This window comes from Lucilia cuprina, chromosome 4 (genome assembly GCF_022045245.1).
Source record: "Lucilia cuprina isolate Lc7/37 chromosome 4, ASM2204524v1, whole genome shotgun sequence".
NCBI classification, from domain to species: Eukaryota; Metazoa; Arthropoda; class Insecta; order Diptera; family Calliphoridae; genus Lucilia; species Lucilia cuprina.
The window spans coordinates 66,341,250-66,367,335 of record NC_060952.1 but is presented as its reverse complement, the minus strand read 5'-3'; the positions used below and the strand labels follow the sequence as shown (position 1 = coordinate 66,367,335).

Below are 26,086 nucleotides of genomic sequence, written 5' to 3'. Positions count from 1 at the left end.
TCACATGTATTTTGAATTCAATGTACTTACTTCACCTTCGGGATTTAATTGTTTTTGGAACTGCATTAGGTTAGCTGCAGCTTCTTCCAATGGTGATAGTGAAAATTGTTTAAACGTTCCGCCGCCCGTTGCGTTTACTTCGGCTTTATTCTGATCCAATTTTATTTTCACTTTACATTTAAAATCTCTCCACACCTAAAAATATATTGCGCATTAAAAAAATTAAATAAAATAAATTTATTGATTACCTGTTGTCAACCATCGCTATCTCTAATAGGTGGGCCAATAGAGTTCAACTTAACTGCGATTTGTTCCCAATCGTTTTTAAAATTAGTTGGATTTGTGCCTCTACTAAACCCCTTTGCCAAGCATGGATTTTTTTTCCAGTTCCGACATTAGGGTTTTAAATTGCTTTCCGTTGGTAATTTTTATTTTTTTTCCCAATTTTTAATTAATTCAAACTTTATTTTATTAAATTTACCGACACACAGTGGGGCAGAATCGAAATTTTTTGGAAATAAATCTGGCATTTCTAAACGGCTGATCCGATCGGTATAAAATTTGGCGTGAGCGTAGCCAAGGAGTATTCGAGTTTAAGTTTTGAAGATGAACCCCGCATATGCCCCAGGGATGGAGGCTTAAAGAAGGGTACCTACGACATGTACAATTTTTAAACTCGTGCCATTTTTTTCACGCAAAAAAATGCTTGGACATACTACTTATCTCTTATAATATTCAAGTTATAGGCATTTAAAAATTTAGTGATACAAAATTTACCACACTTTGGTCCGCCATTTTTTAAATACCGGGCGTAATTTTGAACCAATTTTTTTTCTTGTTAGTTAGACAACAAAATTTCCAATAATATACAAAAAATTTCAGATCAATATCATTTACAGATCCTAAAATATACGTTTTTTAATTTAAAAATTTAAAAAAATTTTAGATTTTTGCCGTTTATTTGCCAAGACACATTTAACTCTTTTATTAATAAAATAAAATTTTCTTTAAGAACATATAACAAGTTTATAGTTTTCTAAAAGGCATCTTTCCGCAGAACGCTTTCGCGAAAAAAACCTGTCCTATTTTTTGAAAATGGTGCCACTGCGTCCTTCCGAATATGACCCATTTTTTACCAAAACTTCAACTTTGGGCGACATGTTCTAAAATCCTAAAAGCTGGGATCAGAAAACTGAAAGCAGTTTTGGAAACCTCAATATGTTTTCTATTAACTCCAAAAGTATTTTCCCAGCCCTGAAAGAAATGTGGACCCTATGGGCAAAAATGTAAAAAATCCCATTTTTGGGATTTTCATTCCTATTTTTGGGAATTGCATTTTCTTATTTGAAATAACAATTTTAACAAGCGTTAAGAATTTCATTGAGTTTTGTTCATAAATAAAGATTTTGTCTTATAATACATATTTGTTAAATCTATAAAACTATGATTTATATCAAAATTTTAATAGGGTCGCAGATAGCTACAACAATTTAGTCCATATTTATCCCTTAATATCTTTAATTAAGGATAAGCAAAGAAATAGAAAATAGGTAAATATAAGATTTAAATATGTTCTGTCATATTTAATACTAAAGTATGAAATAGATGAAATTAAAGGACACAGGTTTAAATGAACATATTTTTGAATGTAATTGAGATTTTGGCTTGAAATTTTTTGTAAAGGGTCGAGAATTTCTATATCTAACTATATCTAACTAAAATGATATTAAGGGATAAATATGGACTAAATTGTTATAACTATCTGCGACCCTATTAAAATTTTGATATAAATCATATACCGATCGGATCAGCCGTTTAAAAATGCCAGATTCATTTACAAAAAATTTCGATTCTGCCCCACTGTGCGACACCAATTTAAAGGTTTTGTAAGAGTCGTCGCCAAATCCCGTGTCGACAGAAACGAAGTCGATTCAACGCGACATTGACTTTAAAGCGCTTTACAAAATTGCAAATTATTGTCAACAACAGTCAATTGTTATCGATAACGACAATGCAAATACCGTTTTTAAGTATTTTCCTACACAAATTATTCGAAGTCAACAATATTGAGGCCATGCAAGCAGTAATATACGAACATGAAATGTACGCAAGCAGAGCATATACATATGTGCCGACGAAAACACTAAACAAAACGATAGTCGCGACTATGAGGTTACAATATTTTTACTATCAAACTTAAATATTATTTACTATAGGAAATGACTTCTGGTGTAAAATTTAACAAGTAAAGTTGGCAACGTCAGGCCTAGGTTATCTAAAAACTTTGCAGCAGATTTTGCACAAGTGTCTCATTTTTTTATATGCATATATGTAAAAAAAAGGTTTATAAGAAATAATTATTTAAAAGAGCTATCAATTTTGCAATACTTACATGTATTACCCGAACCTAGACAGAATACGGACGACCGAAACCCACTGCTGCACCTGCCAACACTATTGCCGTAGGACCTGCAAAGAGAAGGAGGAAGAGAAAATAAATATTCTAATATAGCTAAAATCAAATTTAACAAGCGTTGAAGATTTTATTGAGTTTTGTTCATAAATAAAGATTTTGTCATACATTACATATTTGTTAAATTTCTAAAACTATTTGACAAAAATAGGGTCGCAGATAGCTACAACAATTTAGTCCAAATTTATCCCTTAATATCTTTTTTAGTTAGATATGGAAATTCTCGACCCTTCGCAAAAAATTTCAAGCCAATATCTCAATTACATTCAAAAATATGTTCATTTAAACCTGTATCCTTTAATTTCATATTTTTCATATTTTAGTATTAAATATGACAGAACATGTTTAAATCTTATATTTACCTATTTTCTATTTGTTTGCTTATCCTTATAATTGAAAGGTCCTATTATGCTTAAATTTTCAGAAATTTATAACTATTTTTTACCTCAATTTTTTCGACAGATCATTTAGTTCTATTTCGTTTATGATCATGTAGGTAAAAATATACAGGTGATGATAATTTCAGGTTATAGTAATATAGTCCTAAAATCGTAAAATCGTAATTTTTTAGAATACCTGTATCGGAAATGACAAGAATTGGTATTTAATAAATCTACAATGAAGATTACATTAAAGTACGAAGAGTTGTGTTCCGTTTTATGGAGTGTATCTTCAAAAGGGCCAGAAAGAATTGAAGACATTTCAAATTATACAAAACAGGCATATCAAAAATTGAAAACTTTTTGATGTAAAAAGTAAGTCTGTGAATGGAAATCAAAAGAAATTTCGATTAAAATTCCGTAGTTGGATGGAAACTACTACGGAAATCTCAACTTACAACACATCAGCAGGAGCGCCTTGCAAGTCATACGAAGAAATTGCTGATACATTTAACGAAATGCTGAAAAAGGAAAACCAACCTATGGATGCCGTACATATTGCAACTATTCTTCCTAATGCATCACCAAAACGACTTAAGCGAATTGTGGAAGATATACCAACTCCAACATCACAATCAAATTTTACTGAAGAGGAAGCAATAGCGCTTATGTTGGAACTGGGTCTCAGTCGAAATAAGTACCAAATATTAAGGAAAGCTCTGCATAAAAAGGACACAATATATTACCATCATACAAGGCGATCCAGGAAAAAAACAAACTATCCTACCATCACCTATTACTGTTAATGATGTGGAACTTGTATTGATATATCATCTTTGCTCGAAAACACAGCATCAAGAATTGTGTCAGACTTTTCAGAAGACCAACTAAGGAAAATTCATAAATGTGATGTTGGCTTAATGTGTAAGTGGGGATGTGACGGTTTATCAGCACTTCCAGAATACAAACAAGCTTGTGGCAGACTACAAAAGTGTATTTATGTCATCATTAGTGCCATTACGAATTCGTTCATATTCCCTTAATCCATCATCGTCAAGCATCGGAAATTCATTTGAAGATATATGGATCAATACAACTCCGTGTTCAATAATTTTTGTAGACCCATTGGATTTTAATATATAAAGGAGTCAAAGAAAACATCAAAAGATTTAGTGGAATATTTAAAAGATGAAATAAATGCACTGGAGCCCATTTGCATAAAAATAAAGGAATTCTCTATTAACGTATCATATCAGCTAAGCTTAACAATGATTGATGGAAAGGTCAGCAATGCCATAACAGAAACTTCTTCCTTCTGGAGATGCTCAATATGTAATGAGAAAAAGTCGCAATTCTCAAATATAAACAAAAGCAGAAGTATTAATGAAGAAGTTCTGTCTTTCGGAATTTCGCCACTTCATGCCAGAATACGATTTTTGGATTACTTTTTACACATGGCATACGACCTCAAATATAGAAGTGTGCCAGAGAATCTCTTGAAAGAACTGAGAGCTGCGGAAAAAAGCAGAATCCAAGAAGAATTTAAAGTTCAGATGGGATTAAACATCGACAAACCACTTCCAAGTTGCGGTAGTACAAATGACGGTAATACGGCGAGAAGGTTTTTTCGTGATTTTGAAATTACTTTAAAAATAACTGGAATCGACAAGGAATTGCTTCGAAGAGTTAACACTATTTTAATGGCACTAAATAGTAAAAACCAACAGTACACAAAGTATTGTGTCATGGTCAAATAATAATTGAATCGAATATTCTTCCACTTGGAGAGTTAACAGAAAAAGCCCAAGAAGCGAGGAATCGTGATTTGAAGCATGTTCAACTTTTCAGCTCAAGAAAATGCTCCAGGCAATCACAGAATGAAGATATTTTTAATAGTTTACTTCTATCTTCTGATCCTGTTCTTTCAACTATGCGAAAAAGATGGATTTGTTATGAAACTCTATCATCTCAAAACGAGGAAGATTTAAAGGACTTATATTACCTTCTGGATATGTATACCGATATGACAGATTATTTTATAGAAAATAAGTAGTGTTAGGAATTAACTATATAAGTAGGTTGTAAGAATTAATTGTATTATGTTTAAGATAAACAGTTCAAATAAAAAAAGCTATTATACTAACTGATGATATTGTATTAAATTGTATTTATATTTCGGTGGGCGGGAATTTAAAAAATTGTCCAAATATTTTATTCAACACAAAATGTATGTTCTGTCATACTTAATACTAAAATATGAAAAAGATGAAATTAAAGGACACAGGTTTAAATGAACATATTTTTGAATGTAATTGAGATATTGGCTTGAAATTTTTTGTAAAGGGTCGAGAATTTCCATATCTAACTAAAAAAGATATTAAGGGATAAATATGGACTAAATTGTTGTAGCTATCTGCGACCCTATTAAAATTTTTATATAAATCATAGTTTTAGAAATTTAACAAATATGTAATATATGACAAAATCTTTATTTATGAACAAAACTCAATGAAATCTTCAACGCTTGTTAAATTTGCCATTTCAAATAAGAAAATGCAAAAAAAAATTGAAAAGGTCAAAGAGCATCTCGCAATTCCCAAAAATAGGAATGAAAATCCCAAAAATTAGATTTTTACATTTTTGCCCATAGGGTCCACATTTCTTTCAGGGCTGGGAAAATACTTTTGGAGTAAATAGAAAACATATTGAGGTTTCCAAAACAGCTTTCAGTTTTCTGATCATATTCGGAAGGACGCAGTGGCAACATTTTCAAAAAATAAAGATACCTTTTAGAAAACTATAAAATTGTTATATGTTCTTAAAGAAAATTTTATTTTATTAATAAAAGAGTTAAGACACATTTTGGGCAAAAAAACGGCAAAAATCTAAAATTTTTTGAATTTTTAAATTAAAAAACGTATATTTTTGGATCTGTAAATGATATTGATCTGAATTTTTTGTATATTATTGGAAATTTTGTTGTCTAACTTTGAGTCCATTTGGTCCAAAATTACGCCCGGTATTCAAAAAAAGGCGGACCAAGGTATGGTAAATTTTGTATCACTAAAATTTTAAATACCTATAACTCGGATATTATAAGAGATAAGTAGTAGTACGAGTTTAAAAATTTTACATGTCGTAGGTACCCTACTTTGAGCCGCCACAGCTCCGTCCCTGGGGCATCTGCGGGGTTCATCTTCAAAACTTAAACTCGAATACTCCTTGGCTACGCTCACGCCAAATTTTATCCCGATCGGATCAGCCGTTTAGAAATGCCAGATTTATTTCCAAAAAATTTCCATTCTGCCCCACTGTTCAGTGCAGATTTCGTAATGATAGACCCTTATTTCACCCTAGCCCCTATACAAACTAGGGCATTATATGGTCGCCCAAGCATGACTATACTATTGAACCTAGAAACATGGAATTTAGCATGAAGGGCCTTGATTAGGTAAGATCGTATAAAAGGGGACTTATTGGTACTTTTTCGTTCTACAAAAGGTTCTTTTTGGTACCTTACCGTTTTGCAATTGGTATTTTTGTAATAAAATTCGTACTTATTGGTCTTTATTTCGTTTATTAGGCTTTGTTTAATTTTTTATTAAGGGCCTACTCACTGAACCAATATTTTATTAACATACTAACTTAATATTATACAGGGACAATGGTAAAAATGCTCAATATTTTTTAATATTGTGTAGTACAATGATAATTTTAGTAAAAACAATTTAAATATTACGATCGAATGAAATAAATATTTTTATGATATTTTACTAACATTAACCCTCTACTGTTTTAGCCAATGAACATAAATTGGGCTTGTCAGTTGGTACCTAAGGAGTTGTCATTCGGTACCTAACTCTAATAATGCATTGGTAGAATTTTTGTATAAGTTTTGTAACTCTGAAAACTTTCACCATTGATTCCAAACCTACATATTTGCTTAAAAACGTACTTAAAAATTTTAGGAAAAATATAGAGCATTTAAATTTATACTTTCACAGATTTTTTTGATCTGTAAAGATTTAATAAATACATTTTTTAATTTGTTTTTCACGTATTTACACAACATTATGTTTATTTTATATTTACTTTCCATTTTCAATACTTATATTTACAACTTGGTTTTTTCTAGTTTCTAATTGTCAACAAATTTAAAAAATAGCTTATTGCACTTGAAAATATTTTTTATCACTTAACGTTATATTTTTTTTATTTTTTGCACACTTTTAATATATTTAAAGCCCGAAAAGATTAAATTTTTTACAAACTAAAACAATATTTTTTTATATTTTTTTTTGACATTTAATTTTTGTTGTTGAAATTAAAACTGAAAAAAAACAATGTTGTAAGTTTTCGTATGGTACAAGAGAAAAACTTCAAGCTAAATTATTTATTATTTCAATATTACAGATTAAAAAGTAAATATACTTCCATATATATTGTTTATAGATAAATTATGTTGCAAAATATTTAAAGAAATCTATATAAATCAAATATAAATTTATATATAATAATTTTTTCAGTATTTTTAAACACGATTTTTTGCAAATATGTTGGCTTGAGACTTCTACTAATACATTCTTAGAGTTAGGTACCTACTGACAGTATACTTAGGTAAGTTTTGACAGCGTTTCACTTCTTAGTGTTCAGTGTTTTTCTCTTCTTAGTTCTTCGCTTTTGACTTAACAAGGGCAGAGAATTGACAACTCTTCCTACTGATTCCATCTTTCTATGGTTGTATCATGAGATAAATCCTAAAATCTGTATTTTTATATAGAGTTATACAAGAAAACATCACTACAGCAGGAGTCAAATAGAGACAAGCGAAAAATGAGACTTATCGCAATGCGCAAGATTTTGTTTACAAATTTGATTTTACTAAATAACTAACTAACTCACTAACTAAATAACTATCTCACTAACTAACTATCTAACTAACTATAGATATTTTGGGAATCGTCATTAAATCGTCAAACTATTTGTTACAGATAATAAATATATTTTATAGTATTTATTATATAGTAGTAACTGGTGAGAATGTATTAGCAGAAGCACAAACATAAACACAGTTGTTGAAATAAAAAATTAATTTTTGGACGTTATTTTTTGTGTGCTATTAATGGTATTTTATTATAAACACGTCCTTTTGTTACTTCTTTGAGCACTATAGAAAATGAGAAAAAGTATTGAAAATACTTTTCTAATTTTCGATAAGAAAATTTACAACTTTTCTTTTCGGGGTTTTAAATAGTTTAAAAGTATCGCAAGTTAGTTTGAAAGGTGGATGTATACACATCAAATCCAAAGAAATTCACCTAGGCATTTATCGGACCTGTTGTGCGCTCCTTACCCAGTGCCACAGGTGGGAATCGAACCCACCACCTCCGGTCTACCAGACTAGAATACTAACCTACCGGAGGCCACTGTCGCAAAAAATTATAAACATTAAGTTTAAGAGATTAGAAAAACTATTAAGTGCTAATATCCTTATAATTTCGCGAAGAAAATCTGAAGTTTTGTGAGTGCGTTTAGTTCTCACAAGTGTTTTTTTTTTCTCAGAGCTCGTCTGTGTGAAGGGAATAAAATTTTTTGTTTGATAACCGCTTCAGTTTCGATACTTCTATTAATCCATATTTTTATTTGTATTAATTTGAATTGAATTTAGTTATCTGTATAATTCGACAAATATATTTCAAAATTCCTTATATCGAGTTCTTGTAAACATTGTGATATGATTTTCAGTAAATAAGGGCCAATATTTAGGTGAAGGATTAGGGATTAAATTAAAATTAATCTTCGAAAGTTGTTTTTGAATACTCAATCACCTAATTTTATTTGCTAGTTTAAGCAAATAAAATGGAGGTGGTTTAAACATGTGCAAGAAATGCAAAAGTGTAAACAGCTGATTCAAAAAAAATAATACAATTTTTTATTAAAATAAACATTAAAATGTTTGATTTATCGATAAGTATTAATTATGGGGACTTCACTATATATTTCTTATACCCTTCACCTTCGTGATAAGGGTATATATAAGTTTGTCATTCCGTTTGTAATTTCTATAATATAATTTTCCGACCCCATAAAGTATATATTCTGGATCCTTATAGATAGCGGAGTCGATTAAGCCATGTCCGTCTGTCTGTTGAAATCAGTTTTTAGAGGTCCCCAGATTTCGGCGAGATCCGAATCTTCAATAATTCAGTTAGATATGCTTTCGAGAAGATCGCTATTTAAAATCAGCAAAATCGGTCTATAAATAACGGAGATATGAGCAAAAATCCGAGACAACCTCTGAAAATTTCATCAAAAGAGCCACATTTTTTTCATGCTTTGTTAAAAAAGCAACAACAACACTGTGAATTGGATAAAGATGTGCGTGTGGGATGTATTTGGTTTTATTCAGCTATGTATTTTATGTTTATGTTTGGATGCTATTCTGTTCTCACGAAGGTGAAGAGTATAACAAGAACAAGGAGATAAAGCAGTAATATGTTGGTAATACAGCTCATATTTGTTTGAGGGTGGTAATACAGTTTAAAGGTAGTATTACAGATTCGGCACAGCCGAATATAGAAATATTACTTGTTTGTTTTAAATTTAAGTTTTCATTAATTTTCATATTACATTTGCAATTGTCTTCTTCTTTTTTATAAAACATGCATTGTTTTGATAACAAACAGTGATGTTTTTTGTTGTTTTGTATGGCAACACTGCGTAGTTTAATCTTGTACTCAAAAACATCAAAGGGGATTAACATCAGAATCAATTTATTTTTAGATTAACTAATCTGATTATTAATCGGCAATTGATTGCTAACTCAAAAACCCGCTCTAAGTGAAATGTATTATTTTAATTAAATTAAATATATAAACCAACGTATGTTCATTTTATAAGCTAGTGTCATCGGCGAATTCAGTATAACAAGCGAATTCGTTATATTTTTTTATATGTATGTATGGCATTGTGCCTGCACTTGAAGACGAATTGGCTCTCAGGGAAAAATTTCAAAAACAGCTGACAAATAAATCAAAGCGCATTTGCATTAAGCAAAAAATGTTTATAAATTTAAATCTGTTTATAATTTATGTTGATGCTTAAACTTTTAAAGTTCAAAAACACAAAAATATACCCTTATCACACAATTTCTATTTAATAACAAATTTTACATATAAAAGATAAGGAAATTAACCACCCAGCCGTCAAACTGATAAGTGGTAAGATGGCATATTAGTAGAAAGTAACAATCATTTCCCTAAAAGATAGGTAAAATTTCTACTTTCGGAAGTTCAATAAAATGAAAACAACTTTTAAGAGTCTAATCTCTAGATTACTTGGAGACAGTAAAGAGACGACTGCCTTTGCTCTCGCTTACAAAGGGGACACTAAAGTGACGACCTTCTTCATTCTCGATTACAAAGAGTTTATTTGTGACGAAAGACAAAAATATACGAATTGGAGTCATCCAGGTGGTTAACTATTAGTGGAAATTACTGTCTTTTTCGTATGCATTGACTCTTTGTCGAACTGCTGGGCAACGTTTTCAAAAAAGTTATATATAACAATACTTACCATATAAACTGAGTGTCATGCACTATTTGCAGTATTTGATTTTGCAGATTTTTACGAAGGTTATTATATTTTAGTCATTTATTGGTGACATTATCGTTATGTTCATTTAAAAAAATTAATAAGGTTGGTATTATGTTTTTTATTGTCATTTCCTTTTCCTACACGATGGAATAGAGCTTTTAAATGATCAAAGGGACTTTTACTACTCTTTGATGTTTTGAAGGTAATTCAATTTTTTCTTCGAATGTCATTGTCGGCATTAAAAGGAAATGGCTTTATTAGATTCTAAGAAAATCTAAAAGCTGAATCTCCAATAGTATAAATAGAAATTTTAGTTTCACATATACATATACTTTATATACCTTAAATCCGCTTACATAGTCCTCTATAGTTACACGTGACATTGATTTTGAAATGCCGAACAATGGCAATGATAAAACAAATTTACACACACAGGATTTTTTGAATGTGTTAGTGAAAAAAACTCACACGCTATGCGGTAAAAAAATAATGTTGCCTTCGCAAAATCTAAATAAAAATGAAATTTATACTTCTTCTTCCTCAATGATTGCTGGAATAAATTACTAACATAGCTTAAAGCATACAAACTTTATATTCAAACATTGTATTTGCTTTTTTGAAGTTTGTGTCCTTCTTGTTCATTCTTCCTAAATATATCTAAAGGTTGTAAAATGTTTTCCGCGACATACAGAAGTTATTCTTCAAACTTCCTTCATCAAAGTTAAGACCATAGAAAAATAAATAGAAGTGTTACTGAGAGTAAGAAATATTACTCTCTCACATGTACAGGTTCTGTGTGAATTTAATACAATTGTATGAGTATTTTTATTTTTGTTTACATAAAATAACAAAAATATGAAAGTACAGAATGTATCCGAATACATCATACCCTACCACATTGCGAGTAAGTAGCAATAAGTTATTTAGTATTTTTTAATGTAGAAGTTATATTCAAGAGATTGATGTTTGCTTAATTAATGAATGTACTACTCATTACAACAATATGTAATCAAAATTTCGTATATATAAAATTTGTTGAGCCTAATTTTATAAATACCCTATTCTTGTATAGCATGTACCGCTTACAAAAAATGTTCAATAGGCTAATTTATGGACGGATTACATCATTACATCGACGCAGGTGTTACAAACTTTAAGACATAAACAAAATTCCGTTCCCATTAGTGTGGTGTAGGGTGTATTTTGACTGCATTTAGGCTGCTTTGAAATTAACAATAATCGTTCATATCAAGCGTTAATTTTAGCATTAGCACAATTCCTTTGGCAAAATAGCCCCTGCTGCTGTAATAAACACTGCTAAAAGTTATGTTTTTCCTATAAAATTATTGAAAACATTTTCAGAAAAAAACAAATTTTTCAATCGTTTTTATTTTTTTAATATAATTTTTAAGTGTCAATATTGACTCAACCCAGCAAACACAAAGAGTTTATTTAAAATTAAGAATAATTTTTAAAGAAGATGTTTCTTACATTGGTCAACTGATATTGAATAAAAATGGCTAATTCAAAACATTATTTCATAAAATATCGAAATATAATGTCAAACAAAAATATAAAAACTTTTTAAACGAAAGAGTTTGTGTTTGTTGGGTAACATATTTTTCAACTAATACATTCTCACGACTTAGGTTTTTGACAGCAGACTTAGGTTTTGTCATTCTCAGTTTCAGTTCTATGTATACCTTTTCTATGGTTAAGACTAACTTGCACAAAAAATGTTCATGAACGATTCTTAAAATATTATTTTGAATTTCAGTCTCTTATATTCAAAAACTTGTGTTGCTAGTTACAATATATAACGCCATAATATTCAGAATTTTACTTTTGCATGTTAGGAAAGAAGAATTAGGATATGTTTCGTTGTTTGAATTCTTCTTATCCTTCGCCGGCATATCATTCTATGACGCTGAAGAGAATTGTTTGAAAAATAATTGCATAATCGAGCAAGCATGTTACTATTTTTAGAGCAAAATTTAAAATAAATTCACTATGAGTTTATATCTATTTGCTATTCTATATCTATTTCATTTACCCAGTAAACAATTGTTCATACATGTCTGATGTCAGAAATTTTCTGAAATAATTCTTATACTTTATCAGAATATTTAACGAATTTCTAAATTTCCCTTACACATTTTACAGAAAAATCGGCATATTACTGCACATTTACTGAAATATGAAACGATTAACACTTGTCCGCATATTATCGAAAGGGAGTTTCAGTGTTACGCCAATTATGAGACTAATCTGCACATTGGCGGAGGACAATTTGTTTTCTTATTCGTCTATTATTCTTTAGACATGAAAGAGAATAGTCTGTACATTTTCTGAAGTAAAAAAATTGGCTTACGAATTATAAGTAACTTCATTAGACTCGGGGGAGTTTTCCAGTTTTTCCTACCGAGCGCGTCTCCGGTGGCGGATAGGGGGTGGTGATGGACCATCTGTCCTCCCCCAGTTTTAGTTGACTCAAGCTGAGGTAGGGCAGATTGTCCACCACCTGGGAATATTATATTCTCCGCGACAAAAAAACTGGAAAAAACAACATTGAAAATAAAAAGATGAAAGTTACGGTGCGGGGCCTAAATAGCCCAGTACCGGCGGCAAGTGTTGATCCACTCGCGAGTCCCGTGTCGTCGTCATCCTGCAATCGTGAGCAAAATACACTACGGAGGTGGGTACCTTAGCCTCCGTGGCGGATAATGTGTACAGTATGTCATTGGCAAAAACATAGGGTTGAAAGAGAAGTATGTTCTCGGAGAATGCTCTAAGCTGTCTCAGCCTTTAAATATAGGTGAGGGTTCCGACTCTGAATCCTCAGATGATAATAACAACACCATTATAGCAAATCCCATAAAGGATGAAGTAGAGCAAATGGTGAAACAGGTGAGTAATAGCATAGGTAAATAACTACTAGAGTATTCAATTATTCGGGTTTTTATCTTATTCGGTTTATTCGACAAATAATTATTTGGGGTTTTAAGTTGGCCGGTTAATAATCGGATAATTCAAAATTATTCAGTTAATCGAATAAAAGCCATATGAATGTATGTTGTTCTAATAATTATTTCTTTTTTACAATATTTTTCTTCTAATAACAAAAAAAACAAGTTAGAGTGCTATATTCGGCTGTGCCGAATCTTAAATACCCTCCACCAGTTACTTCTATGTTATAACTTTTCTAATTGATCAAATATTTGTAGAAATAAGTTTTCTCATGTCTTTAATAGAAAAAATCCCAAAAGTTTAATCTATTACAATTCCAAGATTTACTGAACATTATTAATTTAGTAATTTGCATGTATGCATGTCATTTAGAGATTTTCAAAATACAAATACATATATAATTTTGATCTACATAAAATTTTTTTCAACACTAATTGATAATGCTCTTTAAATACGGTTAAAGCGCTTTTAGGGGCTGGACCTAGTATAGGAGAAATAGAATTTTTGTGTACAAAACTAATATTTTTGCCAAATTATGTATCAATAGCTTTATTTGGTAATAAGTAATGTGCGTTTAAGAAATTTTGGTAAAAGAACTTTGTATAGGAGCTATGTCCAATTATGTATATAAAGGCAAAATTTCAGAACTCTTTACCTATATCATTACTTGGTAATAAATATTGTGAATCTAAGTGATTTTCTGGACCTAGTATGAGAGCTATGACCATTTGGTCGTTTGTAAAACAAATTTATAGTGTTTTGCTAAATGTATGGATATAAATATTTGGTTATGAGTTATGTGCGTTTTTTCTGATTTTCGGAAGGGAACCTTGTATGTGAGTGTTTTTTTTAAAGGGACGTTATATGAGCTCTGAACAATTATTGACGGATCGGAAAAACATTTCACAATATCATTTTTCTGTATATGAACAACTTGTGCCAAACTTTATATGGATATCTTAATTTAGTAATGAGTTTTGTGTGTTTAAGTTATTTTCGGGAGGGGGACCTTGTATGGGAGCTATGACCAGTTATGGACCGAAGGAAAAAAAATTATTAGTAATATTTCTGTATATATACAGTTATGTGAAAAATAATAGAGCCACTTGTTGTTCTATAAATTTAAGTTTTTTTAACGTGTACAAAATGTTTTTAGAAAAAAAATTTTTTATGCATTTTTAGAATGTCTCTTTCTTATTGTAATCCCGTTATTTTTTCTGTAAATGAAGCAGCATTTATAACTATATAAGTGTTTGTATGTAAATTGAAGAAGAAAAACAAGTGTGAAATAAAATAGAGCCAACTGTAGGAACAATTATTAAATTTTTTATATTTTAATATTAATGTTAATTGTTTAAGAATTTATATTTATAATGAAAAATTAAATATTTTTAAATCAAACAATAACAGGAAAAGTTTTTGTATAATAATAAAATTGTAAAACTAAAGTGTTTTAAGAACGAGTTAAGTTCCTACATCTACTTTCCAGTGTGAAAGATATTATTATATATTTGATTTTATAGTTTATAAACACCAAATATGTATGGTTATTTAGCTCCGCAATATTATATAAAAACAATTATTCGTTAGGCAGGATCGCCAATTGATGTAGGAACAATTATTAAATTTTTTATATTTTAATATTAATGTTAATTGTTTAAGAATTTTATTTATAATGAAAAATTAAATATTTTTAAATCAAACAATAACAGGAAAAGTTTTTGTATAATAATAAAATTGTAAAACTAAAGTGTTTTAAGAACGAGTTAAGTTCCTACACCAACTTTAAAGTAAAATAGAATATCAAATTAAAAAACAACTTCTTTAATATTTTTTTTTTTTTGAAAAGGTGAGTAAAAAGGCAGACTATCTTATTTCTATTTTAATTAAAAAAATATTGAAAAATTACTCAGCAGAATGGGCAGAGGAAAACATTGTAGCGTGGAGTCCCGAAAATTGATAAAAAAGCTTCATCAAGAAGGTAAATCTCAAAGAAAAATAGCTGAATTTATTGGATGTTCAAAGAAAATGGTAGAAAATGCTATAAAGTATATAAAGAGAAACAAGAAAAAAGAGAGAAGAAGAAAAACCAAAATATCTGAGACTTTAAAACGAAAAATACTGCGTCATGTAAAACGGGATCCCTTTGTGACGTCATCCGCTCTTATAAAACAATATCAACTTGATATGGATACTTCTACAATACGGCATATGCTCCTTAAAAATAATTTAAAAGCAAGAAGTGCACGTAAAGTGCCTTATCTATCAAAGCGCAACATAAAACAAAGACTAGAATTCGCAAAGGAACACGTAAATTGGTCCGTATCTAAATGGCGCAATATTTTGTGGTCGGATGAGACCAAAGTAAATTTATTTAATTCGGATCGAAGTTCTCTTCTAGTCCGGAGACCCAAAAATAAAGAATTTAACCCTCAATATACCGTTAAAACCGTTAAACATGGAGGGGGGGTAATATTATGGTATGGGGATGCTTTTCCTATTATGGAGTTGGACCTTTATATCGCATACAGGATACAATGGATGCAAAAATTTATACTAATATTTTAAAAGAAGTCATGATGCCTTATGCTGAGTGGGAAATGCCGCTTGAATGGATATTTCAACAGGACAATGATCCAAAACATTCGTCGAAGTTGGCAAAGGCATGGTTCAGGGATAACCATGTGAAGGTTTTGGGATGGCCTTCTCAGTCACCAGACCTAAATCCCATCGAAAACTTGTGGGGCGAGGTTAAAAGATCTCTTAGAGGAAAGAATCCATCAAATAAAGATGAGTTGTGGACAATGGTTGAGACTGCATGGAAGAATATTCCTGTCACGACTTGTCAAAAGTTAGTGGATTCTATGCCGAAGCGCTGCTTCGCAGTATAAAAAAATAAAGGCAGTTCTACAAAGTACTAAGGCAGTATAAGCAGTTGTGTAAGCCATTATTTTATTTAAAATATTATCTTCTTTATCTTTTTAATAATTTTAGGAGGTTTGTTTAGATGGCTCTATTTTTTTTCACGGAGAAAATTAATGTATATACCGAACTTTTTCTTATTTAATTTTTAAGAACAATGAATTCAAATATTTAATTTATGTTTTTTTTTATACTATAATAAAAACCTAATAAAAAACAACAAAAAAGTTGAAAGAAAATTATTATCTGTCTAAATTTTTAAGTATTGACATTAGGACTTAAAGGTGGCTCTATTATTTTTCACACAACTGTATATATATATATTATAATATAATATATATATATATATATATATATATATATATATTATATATATATATATATATATATATATATATAATATATATAACGCGCATAACTCCTTACGAAATTAAGATATCGATATTAAATTTGGTACAAGTTATATACTTATTATATATATGTATATATATATATATATATATATATATATATATATATATATATATATATATATATATAATATATATATATATATATATATATTATTTATATATATATATATATTATATATATATATATATATATATATATATATATATATATATAATATTATATATATATACATATATATATATATAAGTATATAACTTGTACCAAATTTAATATCGATATCTTAATTTCGTAAGGAGTTATGCGCGTTTAACTGATTTTCGGGGGGGGACCTTGTATGGGAGATATGACCAATTATGGACCGATCCAAAGAAACTTTCATGGTTATATTTTTTGTATATAAGAGCAATACTTGAACCAAATTTAATATCCATATCTTAATTAAGTAATGAGTTATGTGCGTTTAAGTGATTTTCGGGAGGGGACCTTGTATGGGAGCTATGACCAAATATGGATCGATCGAAAAACCTTTCATTGTAATATTTCTTGTATAAGAGCAATAATTGTACCAAATTTAATATCGATATCTTAATTTTGTAATGAGTTATGTGCGTTTAAGTGATTTTCGGGAGGGGTCCTTGTATGGGAGCTATGACCAAATCTGGACCGATCGAAAAAATCTTTCATTGTAATATTTCTGTATATAAGAGCAATACTTGTACCAAATTTAATATCGATATCTGAATTTAGTAATGATTTGTGTGCGTTTAAGTGATTTTCGGGAGGGGACCTTGTATGGGAGCTATGACCAATTGTGGACCGATGGAAAATTTTTTTCGTTGATATGAATTGTATTGACGTAAAACTTTAAATTGTAAAATTTTGTGAAGATATCGACATTGTAACGGAAGTTATTAACAAAAAACACATTTTCCGGGAATATGAACATTTGTATGGGAGGTATATGAAATTATGAACCGATTTTTCCGATTTTTAATAATGTTGATTCTGGCATATATTGGTGTATCTCTGATAAAATTCATCAATTTATCTGCAGTAGTTTTTGTAAAAAGTACAAATAAATATGTGAAAAATCGCCATTTTTTTGAGGTTGTCTTAAATTTTTACTCATAACACTGAAACTATTTCACCGATTTTGCTGATTTTCAATACCAAACTGCTTAGGATAACAATGAATATTTTGTGTGAATTTTGTGGAGTTTCATTGCTTTGTTTTAACGTGAGCGTGTTTTATACAGAAAGACAGACGGACATATCTAGATCGACTCAGAATTTCATAAGGATCAAGAATATATATACTTTGTTGGGTCTTAGATGAATATTTCTTAGTGTTACAAACGGAATGACAAATTGATATATACCCTCTATCACCACTGATGGTGGTAGAGGGTATAAAAATACAGTTTTCCACTACTTCAATTCTATTAATTTTTATCTCAAATATTTTCATTTATTCGAGCGATTAATCGTTAAAATGTTTCCGTTCTTCTCAGTCGTCTATGACCCTCAAATGACAGGAACTCCCTGGCAAGGGCATTTGGGTCATCCATTAGTTTCGACAAGTAGGTTAAACAAGAGATTTTGATCTCCTCGCGTATTATGGGGACATTGAGATCCCTATGAATATTACTATTGCGAATGTACCACGGAGCACCTGTTATTGACCTTAACAGTGCTGACTGATTTCTTTGTAATTTTTCAACATTAGATGAGGAGGCTGTTTCCCACAGTTGAATGCCGTATATACATATTAGTTTTATAACTGTTTTGTACAAAAGCACTTTGTATTCCAAGTCTAGAGCTGCCCGTGGTCCAATTAGCCAGTACATTTGAGCTGACTTTAATTTAGCATCGAGTTAAAGATGAACAAAATAATTCTCAGTGCTGAATTGGGCAGGTTACTTATCATCGTAATTTTATCTATATTAGGTGATTGTCCTGCCTTAGACCTTTGATTGTCGTCTTCACGGTAGAGAACCGAAATTTTATTGGGCGTGGAACCACATTATTTATAATGCTAATAGAACAATCTGTATCATTTTCAGTAAACACATTCTCCAAGTGATTGGCGAATGCTTCAAGTTTTTCTGACGTATTTTTTGCCCATTGACCATTCTCTAGGGGTATGGGTGACTCATATGCAATAGGGCATTGCATATGTTTAACAGCTTTCCAGAGACTATATTCTGTTTTCTTAGTAGGGTCTAAGTTTTTGAGATAATTTCTCAGATTAGATTCCTTAGTATTTTTAAAGGCGATGTGAAGTCTTCTTTGGCACTGTTTATTCTTTATGTTTGGAGATCGCGATTGTTGCCATTGTCGCCTCAGTGTTCTCTTTGTTATTTAATTAGAGACTCAATGTTTCGAATTTTTGTAGTATTCCAAGGTGACTGGGGGTGTAGAATCTTTGACAGCATCTTGTAAGATATCCGTAAATATATCGACAGCGAATTGTATTTGATGGTCATTTTTCAAGGAAATGTTTTGTGGCAAGTGTGAGCTGACATACATTTTATACTTTAACCAGTTCGTCATCTTGTTAGGGAAACAAGAACAATAGTTTTCCAATTTATTTGGGGTTTCTGAGGTCTGTAGGTCAATAGGTAGGTTGGCCACTAGATATGGCATCTAGTCTGTTATGCGATATTGCTTCTAGCAATTGTATCATATTGCACAAGAACTTATGTTTTCTCCCTTTAACAGGATTATCCACATCGGATGCAACGGTGCTGAAGCAAGGTCATGGCAACATATATCTTGCATCTGTTTTGATTCTCCAACACTACCACCAACGTGAAGCTGGTCGAAGAGGCACAAAGGAAAAATAAGAAAATTGTAATAGGTTGTGATGCCAACTCCTACCATGTATCTTGGGGTAGTACTAACATCAATCGCGGAGGACAAGCCTTCATGGATTTCCTTAATACTACTGACTTGATGACATCGTACTTAGGTAATAAAGTTACCTTCGTCAATAGAATCAGAGAAGAATTTTTAGATATAACTATATGTTCAAAAGAGCTTATAAACAAAATTCAGGATTGGAGAGTTTCGGACGAGCACTCCTACACAACATTTCCATTATTGATGTTAGATGTAAGGAAACGTGTGAAGGTTGTGCGAACTTTTTAGTGCTAGTCAAAACAATTTGAATATAGTCAGTCCAAAGATTAGGCTATAGTTCAGACTATATATTCTATAGTACAGATTATTGACCACACTATAGACCACAGTATAGTCCATATTATAGTCAAGTTCAGAGCATTAACTAGTTAGTGTTAATGTTTAAAGAATTTCATTTAATGACCATTTATATCTGATTATTTTGTTACATATATTTTGTTTGCATAAGTAAGTCATAGAATCAATTTGCTTTAACAAATCCCATTTTTTATATATTTCTGGTCACTTTATGTTCACATTTTAATGCATTTTATTATTCTATATTTATTCAAAATTATAAATTACACTTTTGTGTTAAACTATTTCTTAGAAACCTAAATATTTCTTTTTTATTATTGTGGCAACACTACATAAATGATTAAGAGAAAAGGAATCTTCAAAAAACCTTATTTAATAAAAAAAATTTTGATTGGCACTACCTTCTTTTTTCTACTATGGTCTGCACATTTTCTGATATTTTTTGCTCGTAATTTTTTAATAAAAACCATGCACAAACCTGATTATATTTTGAAATTTCCCCAATGTACTTCAAAAGGCAATTTATTTTTATTTTCTAAGATGGTTTTTGAAAATCAAGTAAACAACGTCTACATATGTGATGATTAATGTTTAAATTTCTTTAAACTTTGGTAATACACAGAAACAAGAAAAAAATTACATAATTTTTTGTGGTATAATTTTATAATTTTAAATATATGTATGTACATATATATGAACACTATTTTCGTATATAAATTTAATGAGATTTTATCGTTTTTTATGCACCCTTAAGATGTCATGAATAAACACATGATTATTGAAGCTTATACATAATTATTACAATTAAACCAATATAAATTATATATGTATATAAAAATAGTTTTCATCAGACGTTGATGAGAATAGTCAGGCCATTTTCTTATACTTGATCAGACTTTTGAACGAACTGTGGGACATTTTATCGGACTTTTGTACGAACTATCGGTCATTTTATAAGACATTCGTCCGACATCAATCAGACTTTTTTATTTGAACAGACTTTTGTATGAACTGTCGCAAAAATGTCAGACATGTTATCCGACATTTGTCCGACGTCAATCAAATTTACCTCAATTTATGTATTTTTCACTAACACAATGAAAAAAATCATGTGAGTGTAAATTTGTTTGATCGTTGCCATCACCATTACCATTTAGTGAAAGCGAAGATTTTTGGCAACTTACATACAGTGGCTCACATAAGTATTCGAATTTGGTTGTACTTTGAAAAGAAACATAATTTAATAATATTTTTTGTGTGTGAAATTAATAATTAAATTTGTTATATTGTCTAGAGAGTCCTAAGGTATAATATCACACTCCTTAAAATTTAGAAAAATTACATTTACCTCAATTGATTTAACTTTTTTTAAAAAATAAATCCATAAAATTGCCTCACAAAAGTATTCGAATTTTTCCTGTATTTCATATATCACCATATTTTACGAAACACAAAAATGATAAACGAGTGGTTTTTTACTTAAAATTGTGTTAAGGGGTTACTATCAACCGAAATTGTATATTTTTGGCCAATTTGTTCCACAATTTTGGAGCATTTGTATCAACTTTTCATGTAATATCATTAAAATGGCAATTTTTGACCATATTTGCATTTTTTCTTTTTTCAGAAATAAAACCAAATTTTAATATTGGAATTTAATAGGCCCCTTGAGGTATATAAAAATAATAATTTTTGTTATAAGGATCTTAAAAGTTCCAAGATGTATTTTTGGTGTCGTTCTTCTGTCTCTAATTGAATTGTATGGATCTGAAGTACCACTAGGGTCGATATTTTCCGACAAAGTTGGCTAGTGTACATTCATGTACTAGCACTAATATATTTTAAATTTTCAATACATTATATCGGTATACAATTCCAAAACATGCCTTCACAAAACGCCATCCTATACATTAGATTTCATTTTTTACTATTCGTAACTTTCACGCTTATGTTGCCTATTACAATAACACTGTAAGTATAAAATTTTTGGTTTATTTTGATCATAGTAATCAATATTTAAACTGATATCGATAATTTGAGTTTGACCATAATGATACAGTGGCATGCAGCCTGGACGTCATTGGTATATAAAAATAACGATACTACCATATTGAATGGTGTTTCTTCGAGGCATGTTTTGGAGTTGTACACTTGAAAACTTAAAATATATAAAAGCTGATATCTAAAAGAATATATACAAGAAAACTTTCCCCGAAAATGTTTGACTCTTGTATTATGAAATGGACTTAAGTTCTAATATATTGAATAAGCGACAGAATAATGATATCAATAATATATCTTGGATCGTTTAAATACAGATTCTTGTAACAAAAGATACTATTTTTAGATACTCCAAGGGGTCTATTAAATCCCAATATCAAATTTTGATTTTATCTGTAGAAAAAAAGAAAAAATACTAAAAATTTTGCAAAAAATAACCTTTTAATTATATTACATAAAAAAGGGTAAATATCCACAAAAATTGTGGACCAGATGGGGCAAAAATATATCATTTAAGCATAAAAACCATTCGATTCTAAAATTTGTGTTTCGTATAATATGATCAAATACAGGAAATATTCGTATACTTTTGTGAGACAATTTTATGGACTTTTTTAAAAAAAAGCTAATTTAATTTAAGTAAATGTAAATTTTTCAAGTTTTAAAAAGCGTGATATCAAACCTAATGACTGTCTAAAACCATATAACAAATTATTTTATTTTTTTGCACACAAAATATATTACTAAATTTGGTTTCTTTTCATAGTTTACCTAAATTCGAATACTTATGAGAGACACTGTATATGCAACACGATCTTAAATGAACTTCGTAACAAGTGCCAGTGTTGCCACTTTGGTTATTATTAACCATAATTGGTTATTATACCTTTCACCTTCGTGAGAAGGGTATATACATTTAGTAGTATATTGGCGAAACTAATTGTCAAGGACCTAAGTCCCCTGTCAAAGACCTAACTGGTGAGAATGTATTAGTAGAAGCACACAAATAAACGCAGTTCAAAAGGTACCAAATAAAAAATGTATTTTTATATGTTAGTGAATGAAAATATTAGTTAATTATTTTTTGGAAAAGATATTTTATCTTAAAACATATTATAAACACGTCTTTTCGTCATTTTTTTCTGCACTAATGCAAAATGAAAAAAAGTATGTAAAATACTTTTTTAATTTTCAATACGAAAATGTACAACTTTTCTTTTTTCAGTTTTAATTAAAATTAAATGTCAAAGAATAAAAAATATTTTTTTTTTCGTTTGCAAAATATAAATTATTTTCGGGGTTTTAAATTAATGAAAAGTGTTGCAAAAAATAATAAACATTAAGTTTAAGTGATAAGAAAAACTAATAAGTGCCAAGGTATATTATTTTTATAAGGTAGAGTCATCGGCGAATTCAGAATACCGAGCGAATTGGTTATATTTTTTTATGTAGTTTGACAGTGTGCCTGCACTTGAAGGCGAATTGGCTGTCAGGGAAAAATTTCAAAAACAGCTGATAAATAAATCAAAGCGAATTTTTGTTAAACAAAAAATGTTTATAAATTTGAATCTGTTTGTAATTTAATTTGATGTTTTTAAAAATAAAACTAATTTCGTGTAGTATTATTATTGGTTTTAAAACATAAACGAATTTAACAGCATAAATTTTGTCTTTAAATAACGTTGTCAAAAGGATTGAAAGCAAACAAACAAAGCAAAATATTTCAGCAAAAATTCTACAAATGAGCTGTCACCAATTATTGTCATTTATATAAAATTATAAATATCAAATGGAATTAAAGTACAAATAATATTCCACAAACATCATATTACCTATAAAGAATCAGGCAGTCGTTTGCCGGTGGATGTCTATGTGCTCTGGTATCTATATCTATGTCTTAGGTATCGTTTTGGTGCTCAGGGTGAGTAAGTTTGTTAACGCATCATCTTCGTGTGAACTATTGACTAGACTATAGTATAGAGTAGACTACAGTCTAGAGTAGACTATAGTCTAGAATAGACTATAGTCTAGAATAGACTATAAACTAGACTACAGAGTAGACTATAGCCTAGACTATAGACAAAACTATAGAATATACTACAGTATAGACTATAGAGTAGACTTTAGACTAGAGTTTAGATTAGACTACAATAAAGACTATGCTATGGACTAGACTATTGATCAGCATGTACTTGAATCGCATGATGCGTTGTACTTCTCATTAATTGAGACCGCCGAAAGAGCCAATTATTCATGTATCTGTTGTTGGTAATACCACGGAATGTGAAGAAACACGTCTCAAGTTTTAATGGAAAACATATTGTAAGATGAATCTCGTTCTCGTCTTATAGTTCTACGTAAGTTTGTTTGAAATTTCTTTTTTATATGCACTTTTAATATTATTTAATTGTTTTTTCTTTATATAGAAAAATGTCGTTATATACAAAAATGTCGTTGTATAACAACTCAAGTCCAAGCTAGTTATCAGAAATTGCTAGATGCTACCTAATTTTTGAAACAATCGCGAAGTACTGGTTAATAATTATGATGGTCTTCTTTCTAATGGTATGTAAGTAAAGAAAATTAGTTATAGAATTTATTTTATCTATACCCAGTAGGATTTTGAGTTAACTTAAAACTAAATGAACAAAATATTAATTTTACATAATAATTTCGCAAAACAAATATTAATATTGTTTTTTTTTAGGTTTGGAGATCAAACAGACCTTAACAAAGGATTATGGAAACATTTGAGAATTGAAAATATCACCTATAATTAAGGAACAAATTATCATCACTAAATCGGCTGAAAATAACAAGAAATTCTAAATCGAATCGAAATCATACCCAATACAATTCAAAACGATCTTCCGTACCTAATTGAATTAATAAAACATTGTCTACACAAAACACCATCGACCCTTAACATCAATAGATGAAGAAGATTAATGAAAACTGACATTTAATTTAAAAACAGCAACATCAAATTCTATTTTCTATATTGAAATATACTTACCAATACTTACCACTACTTCCTATACATAAGCTAGTTACGAATTAACAAAAATCATTTTTTGTGTATCCTATTCTGAATACTAAAATATTTCTTACCAATAAAGTTTTTTTTTACCTTAACATCAAAAGAAGAAGAAGCTTAATGGAAACTGACGTTATCAATTTTTCAGCAACATCAAATTCCTTTTTCTATATTGAAATATACTTACCAATACTTACCACTACTTTCCTATGCATAAGTTAGATAAAAAATTAACAAAAAAAACATTTCATTTGTATTCTATTCTGAGTAGTAAAAATTTCTTACCAATAAACGTTTTTCCAGTTTAACACCTTCAAAAGTAAAGCTGTAATTTTTTAACAAAAACCTGATTTTTCAAAAAAAAAAGATTTAAGTAATTAAAAAAAATTACCATTAGAAATTGTATTTAAAAAAAATTTTTTTAAAGCGTTTTTTTCTTAAAATTTATTTGTATTCTTTTATGAATACTAAAAAATTTCTTACCAATAAACGTTTTCCCAGTTTAACGGATGCTGTAGCCGAACAATAATTACAGCTTCGGAGTAAAGCTGTAATATCTTAGTTTTTACATAAAATGAAATTTTGCTCTAAAACAAATGCATTATTAAATACACTTTTAACCAAAACTGTATTTTTTATTAATATTTTTCTTAAATATTATTTTTGCTTAAATGTTTTTTCACTAAATAATAGGTTTATTTTATAAAAAATAGATTTTTTAAAAATCCATTATTATTTGCAAAAAAAAAAATAGATTTTCACTAAACATTTGATTTTTACTAAAAATTAGATTTTTCACTAATGATTCTTCACTAGGAATTGGATAACACATACATTAAACAATGATGTTCGATTAGAAATTAAAAATAATTTTTTACTAAATCCTTTTTTTACTAAATCTTGAAACACTTACTCTGTTTGAGAAGCTTCCACTTTCCATATTTTCTGTAGAGGAGCTGTAGATTTGGCCAAGTCTTCAATGGTGAAATAGCGAAGTTCCGATCCGGATATGCCTGAATCGGATGCTTTTTCACCACCGATTGATAGTTCCATCTCCATTGGCACTATTGACTCCAT

At 29.5% G+C, this 26,086-nt stretch overlaps 1 pseudogene; it reads right to left on the bottom strand.

Annotated features, from left to right (window-relative positions):
* Positions 1–26,086, bottom strand: LOC111688279 (annotated as a pseudogene).